The sequence below is a fragment of the Pieris napi genome, chromosome 2, assembly GCF_905475465.1.
Source record: "Pieris napi chromosome 2, ilPieNapi1.2, whole genome shotgun sequence".
Taxonomy (NCBI): domain Eukaryota; kingdom Metazoa; phylum Arthropoda; class Insecta; order Lepidoptera; family Pieridae; genus Pieris; species Pieris napi.
Window position 1 is genome coordinate 9,234,159 of NC_062235.1, and position 17,283 is coordinate 9,251,441.

Sequence of the window (17,283 nt, forward strand, 5' to 3'; positions counted from 1 at the left end):
TGTAATTATCTTCGAACGACTGAACCAAATGAAATATTCATTCAATTAATTCGATGAATATTGTAAAAGCTAAGAAAAATTTACTTAAATACACATCTGTGGACTACAATTCGAAAAGTTTTAGATCTTATTATGCAGATTGTATGAAAATAACTTAAAATATGAGTTTTGTATTAAAATACTGTATTTTATTAAGTTAAATCCACGTTATTATATATCCATTATAATATAAATAGACTTTAACGCAAATTTATTACGTTTATAACTGAGCATTAGAAATGTCTTCTATAATGCCCGAACACCAGCTCGAGCAGGATGGAAGCAGCAAGGAGAAATATCGGTTAGGGCTTTTCAAGACCGGCATGACCTTGCGTAATAGCTTATAAAGCAGAAAAAGAACCCCCTTGTTGCGTGTGATATTTATCAAATAAATTCGCGTTTAAACTCTTCATTTCATTTAAGTTAACCTAAACAAAAAGGTTTTATTTTAGTGTTTAGGATCTGTGTAAACTTTTTGCTGGACTTATTGATATCATACAGGCTTGTAAGTAACAAGTTGTTACACTTTTATCATAGCCTTATTTTACATATTCTAGTTAAAAATAAATAACAAAAAGTACGTTAACACACTTTTAAATTTATTTAAAAGTTAAAAATTTAACCATCTTTTTTTTCCTACAAATAAAGAAGTTCTACCTAAAATTTACAAAATCTGCTTGATCAAAAGTTCCGTTTAATTGTTGTCTCAAATTTAAATATGTAAATGAAGAACTTTCATATATTATAATACACATTTTACCCAAGTGTTAAGCAAATAAAGCTCACATTAAAATGGGAATGTGGTTTTCACGTATAAATCTTAAGTGATAATGTTGACGGGCTGATTCAGATAAATAGAAGTTCGGCGAGGCTGAAATGGAGCCTGATAACAGTCATTATATGCTTGCATTGAGTAAGATTTTCCGAATAAATCGTTATACCTTAGTAACTTTTCGAAACATTTCTTTATTTGTCTTCTATACGTATGTTTCCCTTGTCTAGTTGGTTGACTTGTCAGTGAATCTCAAAATATTTAAGTTAAGTTTAAATTGAATAACCAAGTATTCGAAATAGTTATTATCATATAGTCCGGTCTCTAAATACGATGAAACTTCCTTGAGTTATGATAGCTTAATCGCTTAGTTCGCATTCATGCTGAATTTAACTGAGCTCTAAAATACATTTGAAAATAGAATTTCACTAATTCTCTTAATAAATACCATTAAGATCGATAATACAATCGAAGAGATACGAAATAAACTATGTCCGTGAACAGACAAACAATCTTCTCTATCATGTAATTCGTACCTTGTGTCAGAGACGGACAAAATAATACAAACACAATGGGATTTAGAAAAATATCTTTCCCATATTCAATAGACCGTTTTCAAATCGAAACCCGTGTGGGCGACGTCACGCGCGTATTTAGTAAATAAGCTTGAATTTCTCAAGATATCCTAGTAGCATTGTTTTTGTAAGTAAAGTAATTTATTTATAGTACTAGAGTATGTAGATGAAATTGGCAAATATCCAACCCACCACGTCCTTTGTTTACGATTGAGTAAACAGCGAAATCTTAATATTGTAGTTTTGAAGGTTACCTACTCTATGTGTCACTCCTAAAATACTGATTCGATTCTTTTTATGTTAGAATTTTGCAGTAAGTAATAAAATAAATTAAGTCTTTATAAAAAAAATAGATTTCCGTGGTCCCATTTATTTGATTAAGTTTATCAACCTAAGTTCCCAATTAATTAGAAGCCAGGTAAATGAAAACCAAATAAATAAAACCATCTCAAATAAATAAACAACACTATACGTTATAATTTTAGATCATAACTTTGATTTAATCAAGTGTAACTTTTGTTTAGTTTGCAATAAAAATGTATGAAGAAGCTACGAAATGTCAGAAATAAGTAGGTTTTGTGTGTTTCCTCACGTACAAACATTTAGAAAAAAAAAGATACACAGCCAGAGTTAGTATGTACGATCTCAGATTTATAAGCTGCCCGTAATAACTAAGTCATAATGTTTTTCTTCCTGTACATTCTGCCTAGACCTATTCCTACCTAGTCATGCAGTACAATAGTGTAATAATCAATATACCAAAGATCCTTAGCAAAGTAAGATAAGCCTTCTAATAATTGTACTTAATTTTCCTTTAATGTGGGTCAGGTCAATCCTCTAAAATTATGAAGTTTCAAAAATTTCAACTTCCGCATCGGGATCGGCTTAAACACAGGAAAGCTTTTTACTAACTGAGATGTGGCTAAAGAACGTTTTAATTAAATCATTTTAAGTGCGTATGAAAATTAATTATAAATTGCGTTTTATAAAAATATTTATCATAGAAAATAAATTTTGACCTCGTTTGCTATAACGTCTCATTTAACTGCGCAAGTTAAAATACTCATTAATGTTTTAAAATAAACAGTATGTTTTTAAGTTCAACATTCTGCAGATATATTGCGCTCATAAAAATTTGCGGATATTATGTAAATTTTATGATATTTGGTCAATTGACTGAATCAGGGATTTAAATTCTACTTTTCTCTTGAAATATAGACTAATATGGTCTTCTCTGTTAAGAGAGTCGAGTAGGTTTAATTTTTCTATGTCCTTAGGGCAAAAAAGGTATGCAGTATTTGTGAACCTTTTTAATATTGTTTTAGGTACAACTAAACAGATTTTGTAAAGTAATAGATCTGATACACAATATTATTACCAATGCAACTTTGCCAGCATATATATACAGACATATTCATAACTAATTGCTCCGTTTGCACCACTTCTCTACAATTTTAAGCGTAAACACAATTTGAGTGAAAGAGATGAAAACCTTAGTTAAAAAGTATAAGTACACTGCTAGTGTTATAAGAACAATGGGGCAAGTGTCAACAAACAAGTAATATAGTCGATTTCGAATGCTTGTTCCAATTTCAAAATACATTGTTTTTTTTTTTTTTTTTTTTAATATTATGGCAACAGCTTCAACTTTATGCCAGTTTCAAGTAAAAGGTTGGGAAACTAAACGCGAAAAAAAATAAACAAAGACATCAGAAGGAAATAAAGGGATAAGCTGGTTAAAAATAAAATATGTACATAAACATATTACATCTTAATATTATTATAGATTATGAAAGAAGATAATACATTATAATACAATAAAGGATAAAGCAAAAGGCAGGAGATTTTAGTCGGAAACGGAACATGAAGTGATTGTAAAGAATTCAGAAAGGAGGTACGGTCATATTGGGAACAAGAAAAGAAAATATGGTCAAGGTCACCAATATCTTCTCCACACTCACAAATATTACTATCAATAATACGAAGCCTTGCTAAATGATGAGGTGTACAAACATGTCCTAAACGCATTCTGGAAATGATAGAAGTGACAGTTTTAGAACTTTTAACCTCAAAGAACCATGGTCTACTGGGGATCCTGGGTTGAATTTCAGCATAATGTTTGCCTTTGAACTTGCTGCTTCTCAACCAAACATCATTCCATGACTCCCAAAGATGGGTTTTCGGAAGAGCAGCTAAATCATGACAATAATTAATGTATGGGACTATGTCTCCATCCTTTATAGCTTCTTTAGCAAGCTCATCGGCTTTCTCGTTTCCTTTAATTCCACTGTGACTTGGAATCCATGCAAAGATAACGGTGTAATTTCTTTGAGAACATATTAAAAGCTTATCACGTATTTCGCAAATAATAGGATAACAAAGTTTCATTTGGAAAGGAAATTTTTCAAGAGATTGTAGTGCACTTTTTGAGTCTGAAAATATGATTGTACTTTTAGATTTTAATAAAATAACTAGTTCTAAAGCTTTTAAAAGAGCAAAACACTCTCCAGTAAAAACCGAGGATTCAGGAGGAAGTTTAATCTTTTGAATTATTTTATGTTGCCAATGAATTAGACCAACTCCAACACAATCATCAACAGAGATTTTAGAGGCATCTGTAAAAATATAATCCCAACCTTCCCAATTTTGTTCCTCAACGCTACTCATGAAACGAATATTTGTTTCCAGAATATCTTGCTTACGGACGCCTATATTATATCTTATATCCGGATCAAGAATTAAAGAATTGAATTGTGTCATAAATATGGGTAATGATGGAGATCGATGAATGCGGCTGTGTAATGTTAAAAATTTACGAAAGCTTATTATTAGACATGGTAATGATTTGTGACGCCAGTAACGGGATGTATAAATAATATTGTTCAATTCATGCAGCCTTCCATGTAGAGGGTGGTTAGAAAACTGCATAGATTTGAACAAGAATCGATCACTTAAAAATTGCCTTCTTAATTTTAAAGGAGGATCGCAGCATTCTACTTGTAAAGCATTGGATGGGCTTGATTTCATTACTCCTGTCACAATTCTCAAAGCTTTTGACTGAATGACATCAAGTTTTTTACTTCCCAAGACACTTCCTCCATCTAAGAGAAATGTGCCATAATCTAAAACAGATCTTATAAGAGCGTTATACACAAGTTTCATAGAAAACGGATGAGCACCCCACCATACACCTGAAAGGCATTTCATGATGTTAAGCAGCTGTGCACATTTCATAACAACATGTTCATAATGGGCAAGTCCAGACAATTTTGAATCCAATATAACTCCTAAAAATTTAATTTTTGTTTGGAGTGGCAAAGATTGACCATTGAAGGTCACATTTATTATAGGAGTTGTGCGTTTTTTGGAAAATACGACTATAGAACTTTTGGAAACTGATAGATCTAGGCCATTTTTAACTAACCAGATATTAAGACAATTAAGTGAACTAGACATGGAATTGCAAGCCTTAACCACAGATTTATCAACGGAATAAAAAAGAAGATCATCTGCATATTGTAGCACATTTATATGGGAATTTATAGATAATTCTAAATCATACGTGTAAATATTATATAAAAGTGGGCTTAGTACCGAACCTTGGGGAAGGCCTTTAAAAACTGTACGCTTTAACTCGGTAATATTACCATCTTTCTGAACGATTAATGATATGTATCTGCATGATAGTAAATTGATGATAAAACGTATTAATAACGTAGGAACCTGTAGCTCTAATAATTTGCGTTGTAGAATAGAAATGTTCACATTATCATAGGCGGCAGAGATGTCCAAAAAGGCAGCAACAATATCTTCATCACGCGAAAAAGCTATGCGAATATCTGTGGTCAATATAGCTAAATTGTCTATTGTAGATTTTGACTTCCGAAAACCGTATTGACTATTGGCTATTAAATTATTGTTTTCTATAAACCATTCCAAACGATTCTTCACAAGATGTTCAGCAATTTTAGTTAAAACGGAGGACAACGCAATAGGTCTATATGAGGCAACATCATTGGTAGGTTTGTTAGGTTTTTTAATCGCTATAACTTCTTGAGACTTCCATGTTTCAGGAATATTACCTGTGACCATGACGGAGTTTATTAAATTTAAAAAATACATTAAGGCAGTATCACCAAGATGAGATAAAAATGAGTACATAATACCATCCTGACCAGGAGATGAATCTTTAACATGTGAAAGCACACCTTTCAATTCATGTAATGAAAAAGGAGAGTTTAAAGAGGAAGTGTCATCTATCAAAGACGATTCCAAAGGAAAGTAGATCGATTCAGCAGCTGATGGAGGAGCTAATCTGTCTAAAAAGGCATTTGTTAAAAAAGGGGGAAGTGAAGACGATGATAAAGATTCTTTGAAAGCAGATCGAAAACGTTTAATACTTGTCCAAACTTCTGAAGGGCACGTAGAAGGAGATAAAGAAGTACAAAAAATTTTCCAGCCTGCCTGCTTTTTATCTCTGAGGAATTTACGTGTGGTACTAATAACTTCATTGAGAATATCTAAATTTTCATTGGACATGTCCTCAGCATAGACTCTCTCAGCTTCCTTTCTTCTGCTTACAGCAACCATACATTCTCTATCCCACCATGGAGGAAAAGGAATCTTATTAGACGGATTTCGTTTGACAGAAAAAATCTGATCGGCAGATTCTATTAAACATGTAGCCAAAGCTTTAGAGGAATTGGTCTCACCACCGCTAACTAATTCAGGCAAATCATTTATTTTAGATTCGACAAGGATTTTAAATGCAAGCCAATCAGCATTATTTAATTTATATTTCACACGAGGTTGTCGTTTTTGATAAGAAGAGCGTCTAATAGGTGAGGATATGATAATCGGGAAATGATCACTGCCAAAAGTAGATGATGAAGTGTACCAAGAACGAGAAGAAGCAAGATCTGGAGTACAAATTGATAAGTCAACCGCGCTAAGCTTTTCATTAGGCTTTGTACGTCTGGTTGGTGAGCCAGTATTAAGTAAACACAAATTATGTAAATCTAATATTTCAACTAAACGTACACCATTGGAGTCAGTAGTGCCACAACCAAACATTTGGTGATGAGAGTTAAAGTCACCCAATAGAAGGAATGGACGACTAAGTGAAGAAAGTAAATTATTAACGCTATTGAGAATAACAAAAGAGGAACGAGCTAGGTAAATGGAAACTATAGAAATATTATCAATTTTTATGCCGACAATATTAATGGCATCATTAGAGATTAATGAAGAAAACGCTATTTCAGAAAAATTAATTGAGTTCCTGACAAGTAACGCTACGCCACCATGGCCATCAAATCTATCATCACGCAAGCAGGTATATCCTGGGATCCTTAATAGGTACCCTGGCTTCAACCACGTTTCAGATAACGCAACAACAACGGGAGAATGTTTATTTATCAAATATATCAAATCATGTTTCTTTGGAACAACACTCCTGCAATTCCATTGAATTATCTTGGAATCCATTATTTTTAATAACATTAACTGATTTAATTTTTTCATTAATAGAGGCAACGTGGGACGGTTTCAATAAGTTTGAGTTTATTAAACTAGTTAATAATGCTAGTATCATTTCTAATACATCAGATTTTTCTTCTTCTTTATTTTTGTGTCCAACCAGAGCACTGCCATTTTTAGGCTCTGGAACTTGGAAATCTTTTAAAACATTATAATGAGCAACACGATCATAACCATGTTGTGGTTTACGAGGAGAGCGAGGTTTTAAGAATATTGTCTTTTTATTTGAGGCATTAGTAGAATTATCACGAGATACAGACTTCGCTGCGGAAGGATATACGGGTTTTGGTACTTCCGGAATTGTTGAACTTAATGCATCTGCGTATGAAGGCTTAATAGAAGAAAAATATTTACTGGCTTCGGCATAAGACATGCAGCTCTGAGCCATTTTAACTTTGATTTCTGTCTGTCTCACAAATTCTGGACATGACTTATCTATCGCTGAATGGGACCCTTCGACTTCACACATTACACAGTACAGAGGATCTTTATCTGACCTGTCACATGATACACCTGCATGTTGACCTCCACAGTTATAACATATTGGAGTCTTAGAACGACATTGAACTTTGGTATGACCATAACGGCAGCATTTATAGCATTGTATGGTAGGATAAATATATATTTCTACTGGAAGAGCATTATAACACATGAAAATCCTTTTTGGTAAAACTTGCCCATCAAATGTTAATACAACTGATTCAGAGGGTTTCCAAGAAACCGAGTCATTAATTTTTACCTTGCGATTCAAACGTCTTATTTTAAGTATTTTGCCGCAGCCTATAGGTACGGATACATTTTGTTGAACTTCCTCTACACTCCAATCTACAGGGACCCCGCGAACTAGACCCATTCTTGTTACGCTGAAAGTGGGAATGAAGGCTTTTAACTTTTTCGTTTCCAAAAGATTGCAGTTAAGAAAATTATTGGCGTCTTTATAATCGGAAAAGCCAACTACGCACCTGTTTCTTCCTATACGCTTTACACTTCCGGGAATAATATTATTAAATTTGTTCTGCTTTAAAAAATTGCCAAATGTTATTGGATGGAGAATAGTCCCATCGTCAGGTGAACTTTGAATACGTTGAACATGTATAAAATAAGGGGAAACATCGGTAGAAACATATTCAGCACGGCCAATCGAACGGGGGTCCGTATTGGTTACTGAAGTTGTGGTGTTGTTTAAATTTCCCGCGTTAGAGTCTTGAGAGATATTTGAATTTTCCGTGTAAGATGTTGATGGTCGAGAGGATGTGCTATGTGAATTATTATTATTTTGCAAGTGTGGAGATGACGTGGATTGAGATATAGGTTTTGAAGTAACCTTTTTAATTAAAATTGACTCATCTTCTACATTGCATAAGCTTTCGCACTGACAGTAATCACCGCTAGAGCCACTACCTTTCTTTTTCTTAATTTTCGTACATTGCCGACAAAGGCGCAAATAACGTGTTCGTTTACGACTTCCTTCACCTGTTTGAGATGATACCGAACAATCGGTATCCATTTTGTCAAATTCATCTTGTGAACCAACAGATACATTTGATCCCACAGGGAGATTCAAGCCAACAAGGCCATCATCCCCCCGACCTAGATCGGGGGGCTTGTTCATACAATATTTACAGAAATTACAAAAACTTACCGACTACACGATGACACTATACACAAATATGATATAAAGATTACATATAATACAAAAATTAAAACTACCAGCTTATCCTCTGCGTTTTAACTAGTAAAATTAAATTAAATATTCAACACCGTGAAAAATACGTCTACCATGAACGAAGTTTCCCGCGCTTTTTCCAAATACATTGTTTGGACAAGACGGAAATGTACCAAAATACTTAAATATAAAAATGTGTAAAATATAAAAGCTGAAAAACAATATGACGAATTTAAATGACACAAAATTGTCATCGTGATCCACGTCAACTGTTGGAAGATATCCAAATGCATGGGAACGTATGATATATTTACTTTACGTGTTGAAAACATTTTAATGTTTTTGATGCGAGTTTATTGCACCTACACGTCTAACAAAACAATATATGGACGGTACTCAGCCGTAACAGAAACCGCATTTGTTGCACTATTTAACTTATTTTCGATATTTAGTAACTTTAATTTCATAATTAATAAAAATCTGTAGTTTTAAAAAAACTACTACAAAAGAAATAATTGTATCGTAATATGCAGGTAAGTTTAGGACAGTTTATATATAGTTGTTACAATATCTATAAATTTAACTAAATATAATTGGAGTGTCAACTCGAGGTAAGCGTGACGACGGTCTTGCTGACAGGCACTTTAGCACAATATTAATGATCACCAGTACTTACAGGGGTACTTACCCCGAACCTATTTATAAAGAACCAAGAACCGTATATGGAACGTGAAAATATTATCTATGAACGTAGAATAAGTGAAATCTTAAATAAATTTTTAGTTTTTTTACGTCTACATAATTTTTGCTATTATTGGCAAAGTATGTAGTAATGTTAAAGAAAACACTTTTTAACGGATTGAAGCTATGTATTATTATAAACTTAAAATTATTTTACATAATTTTAAATTTTTCCGACGTTTCGCGTGCGTGGTGGTCACGGTGAACGTGTTTTCTTTAAACGTGTAAAAGTTATGTTAATAAAAGACAACACTATGTAATAATGTTTTTTTTATGTAATTTCAATTAAAACAGTACTCCTAAATAAACCGTTTAATGGTAAATAAAACCATAATATAGGCAAATCTCTAATTGAGTTTCAATACGTTTTTTTAACTAATTCAAAAAAAAATTCATTCTTGAATGATAGCATCCAGTCTTGTCTCTATCTATTGAAAACATAATTGGCGGATATTCTTAAGTACTACGCAAGTCTTTGGTCTTATTCCAAACATATGGCCGACATGTGAGAGTTTTTTAAATTAAACATTGAACCGCGAACTTAGCCGAGTGCTATTTACAAATTACAGGTATTTTTTAGCGACGTCTGGCGCTCGGCCAATTCCTGACATTCAAAAGTTTTGTGAAAAAGTTAATAGGTGTGTCCTTACTGGCGTCAAGTTTCTATGCTAATTCAAAGACATTGTATAACAAGTCTAGCAATGACTCTAATTCATTCATTTTAACATGATAATTTAGTTTTTACGTTGCTACGTGAGGACAATGTTTCAACGTTTCTTGAAGTCGATTAAAGCTTTGATTGACAACATTTGCAATGAACTATTACATCAATGGCCACAACAAGCATACAAACAATAAATTCTACATAACACTTACAATTTTATAATTAATTTACTATCGCAAGAATAATACTTCCTTATTTCGCGTAAATGGTTTTATTTTAATATATATTTCTTATTGAATTCTAAAGAAATAAAATCAAAATAACCCGTTCACTTAAGGATTTAGTATAACTCTAAGACAGATTCTTAAAGAGTCTAGGCTTTGCTAAATACATCTTTATATGTAATTCAATAATTTAAAGTTACTGAAACAATCTGTAGTTAGAACGCAAAATTTTATCAAATAAGATGTCATTTTAACTAACTATATACGAGAGAATAATATGTACTGTTATGCTCAAATGAGTTTGCTACGAACGGATTTACGTTCATTAATTTTAACCAAGCCTATTTAGATAAGGCTCACGATTATAGTAATTGCGTTGAGCCTGTTTCACGCACTTCACAAAAAATGACGTGCGTGCGTAGACAATATTTTATACGCCATATTCGGACTAACATACAATTTGAATAATTATTATTCAAAGGTGAAATTTGCCCTCCGTGTGTGAGTTGCAAGTGTTCTAGAATTCGATTTATAAATAATATTTATATAATCTAGATAGAAGAATATGTTTTTATAAAGAATCTGTAGGTAAAGTTCCGCTAGTAAAAGTTTATTTTTTAACAATGTCTATTAAAAATGCGTGAAAAATGAAACACCTCCATGACCGCCCCTAGAGAGACTCGACTCGCCCGCTGAGTTGACGAATTAAATTGTTAACAGCCTACCTTCAATGGTTATATCTGTGTCCTGGCTTAGAATAATTATTGATACTTAATTTATTTTTTGTTAATGGAATGTATTGTTTGAACAATAACTTCATTCCCATACCATTTAATACGTATTACCAGGACCGTGTCCGCTAGCAGTAACGTACTTTTTCCATAACCCTAATATCACTTTCGTTAACGGCGAGTAAGGGATTAGCCCTTCGTGTCTCAGAGACGTCATAAAATCAGTAGATAATAATAATGCTTCATTAAAACATACGGTCTTTTAAATGCCCATCACTTCTAACGATCTAACAAGCAGATGTTTATTACACATAGATAAATATAACATAGTGTAAGAGTAAATAAAAAGAAAATCACATTTGTGCATTACTTTGAATCACACTTTTAACCAGGCTTACACTGATCTATGGTAATGATGTATTAAGTAATATTATATTCCAATGTATTTCTTTGTTAATGCCTCCTACCGTTTTCCTAGTTAAATGACCAAAAACTTCTAATACGTCCCCGGGGATTTAGCCGCATAAACATGAACCACTATTGCAGTTCCAAGGACGCCCATTATCGCGCAGGCCAGGGTCACATCGTGGATTTTACCAAGGATTTGTGACCCTATAGTATAGCGTCCCTAATTAGTAAGAGTAAGGGCGGTATGCTTTTTGGCTTTTTAGACATGTACGGTCGCATGAACAATACGTAAACACGAATAGTTAACGTGATAGAAGACTAGAGCTGTGACGAAACCTTGCGTTTCATTGTGATTGGGCAAACGATGCTCATGACATATCGTGTTGGGTGTCAACGCGTACTAGACTAGAGATGCGATTGACCAATGACAATGCTATGCTATGCTTGCTATGTTTGCCTATAAGTGCTTGTCACATTAAACATTTTATTTTATTTTTCTTTTATCAATGTATCCGTGTGCCGCTTTTTTAAATAAATAAATAAATGACAATCTAACGGAACACGCCGTTATGTCTTTTGTAATAACAAAGACCATTAAAGTTATCATCTTTGATTTTATATTCTCACCCCCGCTCCGTAGAACAGATATTGTTTTTATAGCTTTCGTGTAGTAATCTACAAAGATGGGAAATGCGTTTGGGGTGCCGTTTATTTCATTACTATATTATTTTTTTGTGAATTGTATTGACGCTTTGTCATTTGTATTAACGTAATATTTCTTAATTATTATCAGAGACATTTATTTAAAATGTAGAGTTACTTATTTTCAGATTGTGGTTGTCGTGTGCCATTAACAATCGCTTATGAGAGTTAGCAAAGTGATAACGTGGTATTCGATAAATGATAAACGTTAAATTTTGTTTGTATAACAATTTATTATCTTTACTAATAAATAGTAAGTAGCTTGTTGTATAGATACTTTAGTAGTCGGCGAAAGTATTTCTTTGATAACTATGACAAAAACATTTTGTCAGACATCCATATAAAATTATTTAATGCAAGAGCAGCATTGGTCTAGTGCTTTCAACGTGCGACTCTCAATCCCGAGCTCGTAGGTTCGATCCCCGGCTGTGGACCAATGGACTGTATCATATGTACACTTGCACGTAAGGCGAAGGAAAACATCGTAAGGGAACCTACATGGCTAAGACTCAAAAAGTCGAAGGGTTGAAGGCACAGAAGGTTGATCGCCTATACGAAATAATCACGGAATAGATAAATCTGAGGCCCAGACTAAATAGGTACTACCGCAATTGGTATATGTATTTAATGCAATCTATACATTAATATAAAAACCTATGCAACCTAACCCCCTATATCAATATCCTATCTGACAGACGAGAGAGTGTATTTGTACTAAAGCTTATGTTTGAATCTTGCCAAAAAAAAATTCAATTGCATGCATATGCGATGCAACGTAGTTATAGGCAGTTTACTTGTCGCGCCTTCCCCAATAAACCGCCTAAGCTATTCCGATAAATTTTGGTACTAAAGTATTATTCGCATCGGGTAGACTCGAATAAATGTCGAGATTTACGTCACGAAAATTATTTACCAAAATAAAACTCATTTCGTAGAATCGGAAAGAGTTCGAGTGGGTTTTGATTAGTTTTGACTTGGAAAACTTTAAGCTTGCCTCCGATACCGATACGGTTTTCGTTGTTTAAAAATATATTTGAATTTAGAATTTCATAGAATTATATATAGACATTTGAACTATTTATGGATACATGACAGACATGGAGTGGGAGGACATTCAAAAGATAGCGGGCCCCATGTGGATTCGCACTGCATGAGTTTGTAAGGGCGTACATTTTTAGAAGAAGGTTTTGTCGAAGGCAACTGTACGTTATCTTCCGAGTGTTTATAATATTTAAGTTAGTGTTAGCTAATTGGCTAGGTGCGCGACTAGAAACCTCGGCTGTAAACCTACCAATAGAGGAAACATTACCTTATATTCAGTCAATACTTAGCGATAAGTATCTCTCATATGTCAAACTCAAAACGTTTTTGACTCTGAATCTGAATTAGATTTAATTATCAATGGAGTTTTTTAGGAAAAGTAGGTTTACCACATACTTTGCTACAAAAGAAATAGGAGCACATGTTGTAGCGCCACTGCGCTTTTTTACAACATATTTATATTTACTTAGAATTTCACGACTGCACATAGACACCTATAATAATTGTTTGATGGTAATACTACATCTATAAAAAATAAAAAACCACACGTTTTTTGTTGTTCTCTAACTCATTAATAGCAATAGGAATTGTCGTGTTATATAAGATATCGATCAAATCGAAAATCATAACTTTTTAAACGCAGACATACATATAAATTTACTTTCACAGACTTTTACACATTTCTATCTTGGATTATTAATATTTTAGTATTTTCTAACTCAACACTGAAAATTTCTCTCTTTAATGAACCTATATCATAATAATATAACGCCGTATGGGTTGATAACATAAAAACAATGTGCTTAAAATAAAGACAATTCAAACTTGCGATGATTGAAGAATATACTTTACTTTTCTTTTAAGTAAAGATATCCTGTTGCGAGGTCTTAGTTCAAGCAACAAAAGCGAAAACTTTAGCGCTTCAGATCACGTTCAGGCGCTTTAAAGTGCATCCTTATTATTCTACAGTGTAACAAGTTTTCATCGTGTTTAATGCAATCAACAGTCTACGGTGAATATGAATAGAAAATATATGAAGAACTTAGAAGTAGTAAATATATGAAGAATTCAAAATTTCATCATTATTTTCTTACTACTTTCAACTTTAAGAATTCAGACGTCACCGCGATCCCACAAGTTTGACACAAGCAACATTATGGTTTTTTGAATATATATTACTCCAACCAAATGAAATATTATATAACTTACAACTTTACCTAATATCATATACGACCTTTCTCTAACATTTCACAAGCAATTGAGGAACTAAGTGCCCACAAAAGGTTCCGACGTAATAAACCTTGAAATAGTTGTAGTACGACGGATAGCATGTATATAATTCATTGTTCACCACTGCCCATGGGCATCTGCAACGACGAGAAAGGTTATCGTCCCGCTAAAAGAATTCATGGAGATATTACGACTATCGAAAATTAGCAGCTATTACCGACCCATTAACTGATGTCGCATTTATTTTGTCTATTAAATTGTAAAAAAATATATTTTGTGAAGAAATTACGCGTATTAGTATTGTGTTCAATTTAGGCAGGTCATACTGGACCCTATTCCTGGCAAGTAAGTTATATTTTGGTTAGACAATTTTCTGCTTCTACGTAATATTTATAGTCATTCAGTATAGACAAATCTATCAATTATGGTGTATATTATGCATTTAGAATTTATTTTTTAATAATAATCAAAAGTAAAAGTATGATAATAAATTAGAACGGAAATAGTTTCGTGGATTTGATTGTTTGCAGTAATTACCGACCATTGGATCGTGAATAGGCAATGTACTTTATTTACCTTTTTGTATTAATGTTTGATTTGTCTTAGTATGATAATTCATATTCATGACTCAGACAGATCTCAAGTGAATATCTATTAATGTATAGCTAATCTATGTAATTAGAATAAAATGAAATACAAGAACATTTACAAACCCTATCAGTTTTTCCCTGTAGTAACTCTTTATCAGGATCAGGCATTATAAGTGATTATATATTTTTTGTCCATAACACATATTTGATATTATAGTAGGTTAGATTTTAATAACCGACCCGTATGAGACACTAATAATCACAATGAGAGGCTATCTGTAAGCTTATTTCATTAAGCATAGGCTTCGAGCCCCTACCTAAGGATTGAAATATTTTTAATTTCAGATTTAACATCCACGAAATAAAATATTTCAAAAGAATTCTGAAGATTTTTCTGAAGTTAAAACAACAATAGATTGTGAAACTGATTATTCTACACAAGAGAGAAACGTCGTTGCTTTTCTATTCATTTCATTGCGAATCTATACTTTGAGATTATTTTTAAAGTACTTAATTATTATCAATATTTTCTGATGGATGTCTGATGATGTCATAATCAAAAAGTTCTTACTACCAATAAGTAATGATTTTTCACACAATTTGTAGTTATCTACTGTATTAACAATTAATACGTGTTATTAGGTTTACATCTCAACTAATTGACGTACCTACACTAGTAAGTAAATATTGTTTGTACTTTTGATCTTAGGAGAAAACATGCCATTTTATTTTTATTTTTACAGTTATTTTATGATTGAATGAAGTTAATCTTATGTTTCAATTTCAAGTTATAAGTATGAAATTATTTTATTTTCTTATAGTCGGTTATACCTTCATGAAAATAAATAAGATCTTGTATTTTAATAAAATAAAACTACATATTCAAAATTTACGTACACATATATACATTATACATACACAGTACACACATATGTACATGTCGCCGACCTTAAAAATAGGGTCATGATTATATACCCCCGACTATTTCGGATTGACAACAATATTTTAGAGAAATAGTCCATATATAGAAAAGCTTTTTCTTTCCCTTTGATACAATTTGATTGATGTGTTTAGTGAAAGTCTGATTGTTACTTTGTTGTTTTGTAGGAAGAAATCCACAGTTTTAGTGAATTCGTTTATTATTGTAGCGGTTATATAGTGTGTTCTACTCCGCATACGGACTCGCCTGTCTACCATATACCGACAATGAATTGTATCTTATTTCGACCATATAATGCGCAGAGGTGACGAGAACTTGGAGAAACTGATCGTGGTTGGTAATATAGGAGGCAAAACACAACCAGATGGAGTGATCTAGTCAAAGAGTCATCGTCCTCAAAACTATACACTGTCATAAGAGAGGCACTGGACAGAAATCGGTGGAAACAGATAGTCCGCTCCAGATGCTTTCTTGCAGACCACGACGCTCAGACAGGAGCTGCCGATTGAAGAGAGACTGTTTGGTTTGTCTGGTTTATTGAACGTTCAAGGGTTTCTTATCCTTAGCTTTCCTCTTTAGTCTTTCCTAAATATCCCTAAGCAATATACAAAATATTACCCAGGCTATGGTTATGGTATTTGCATATTTATTTATATTTTCACTCGTGAGACTAAGTTGAAGTTTTGAAAAACTCATCGTGACTGGCGAAGTAGAAGGCACCAGACCACGAGGCCAATCCAATCAGTACCATTACAGGTCCATCACCCAGGCGCAGAGGCTTACTGAAGACAGGGAAGAGTGGAGGAAGTTAGTGGCGTAAAACGAACTTCAGACAGGAAGAGTGCAACTGAAGAAGACATGTTACATGTTCCCACGCCTATTGGATATTCCGAATCTTCAACAGGAAAGCCGGCAAAATGAAGAAGAATGTCATTAGTCTCATACCATCACTATACAGAGTGAAACTGTGAAATGGACCATGTATACCAATCCATAAAATATCAGCCAATCGAAATCATTAGGGTCCTATTAACCAGGTAAAGCAATACTGATACATTACTATACGTTTTTACAATGGCGTCAAAATAACGGTGTTTTCCAATATTATTCGCTAATTTCCAAAGTTTATTTTTACAATGAAAATGGTTTGTGAGCCAAAGACGTGTCGTGATCGTTTGAATGTATTCAAATTATATTTTATCCAGGAATAAACGGCACTTGGCTGCTTTTACAGTGGTAATAAATCAGTACATTGTATTATTAAGTGTTTTTGACTCTTACTTTGAACATTCCTATAGCGTCCTCGGCAAACAAATTTATTTATATACAAAAATATAATGAACGGCATAATTAATAAACAGGATATATAATATTTGATATATAGGTATCTGAAGAGGAGCTTTTTTGCGATTACAAATAGTG

The 17,283-nt window shown here is 33.0% G+C and overlaps 1 protein-coding gene across 6 annotated transcripts in view; it reads right to left on the minus strand.

The window, feature by feature from the left end:
• LOC125059325 overlaps positions 1 to 17,283 on the minus strand; it is a 42,274-nt gene that overhangs the window by 8,415 nt on the left and 16,576 nt on the right. The gene's annotated exons all lie outside the window — the stretch shown is intronic.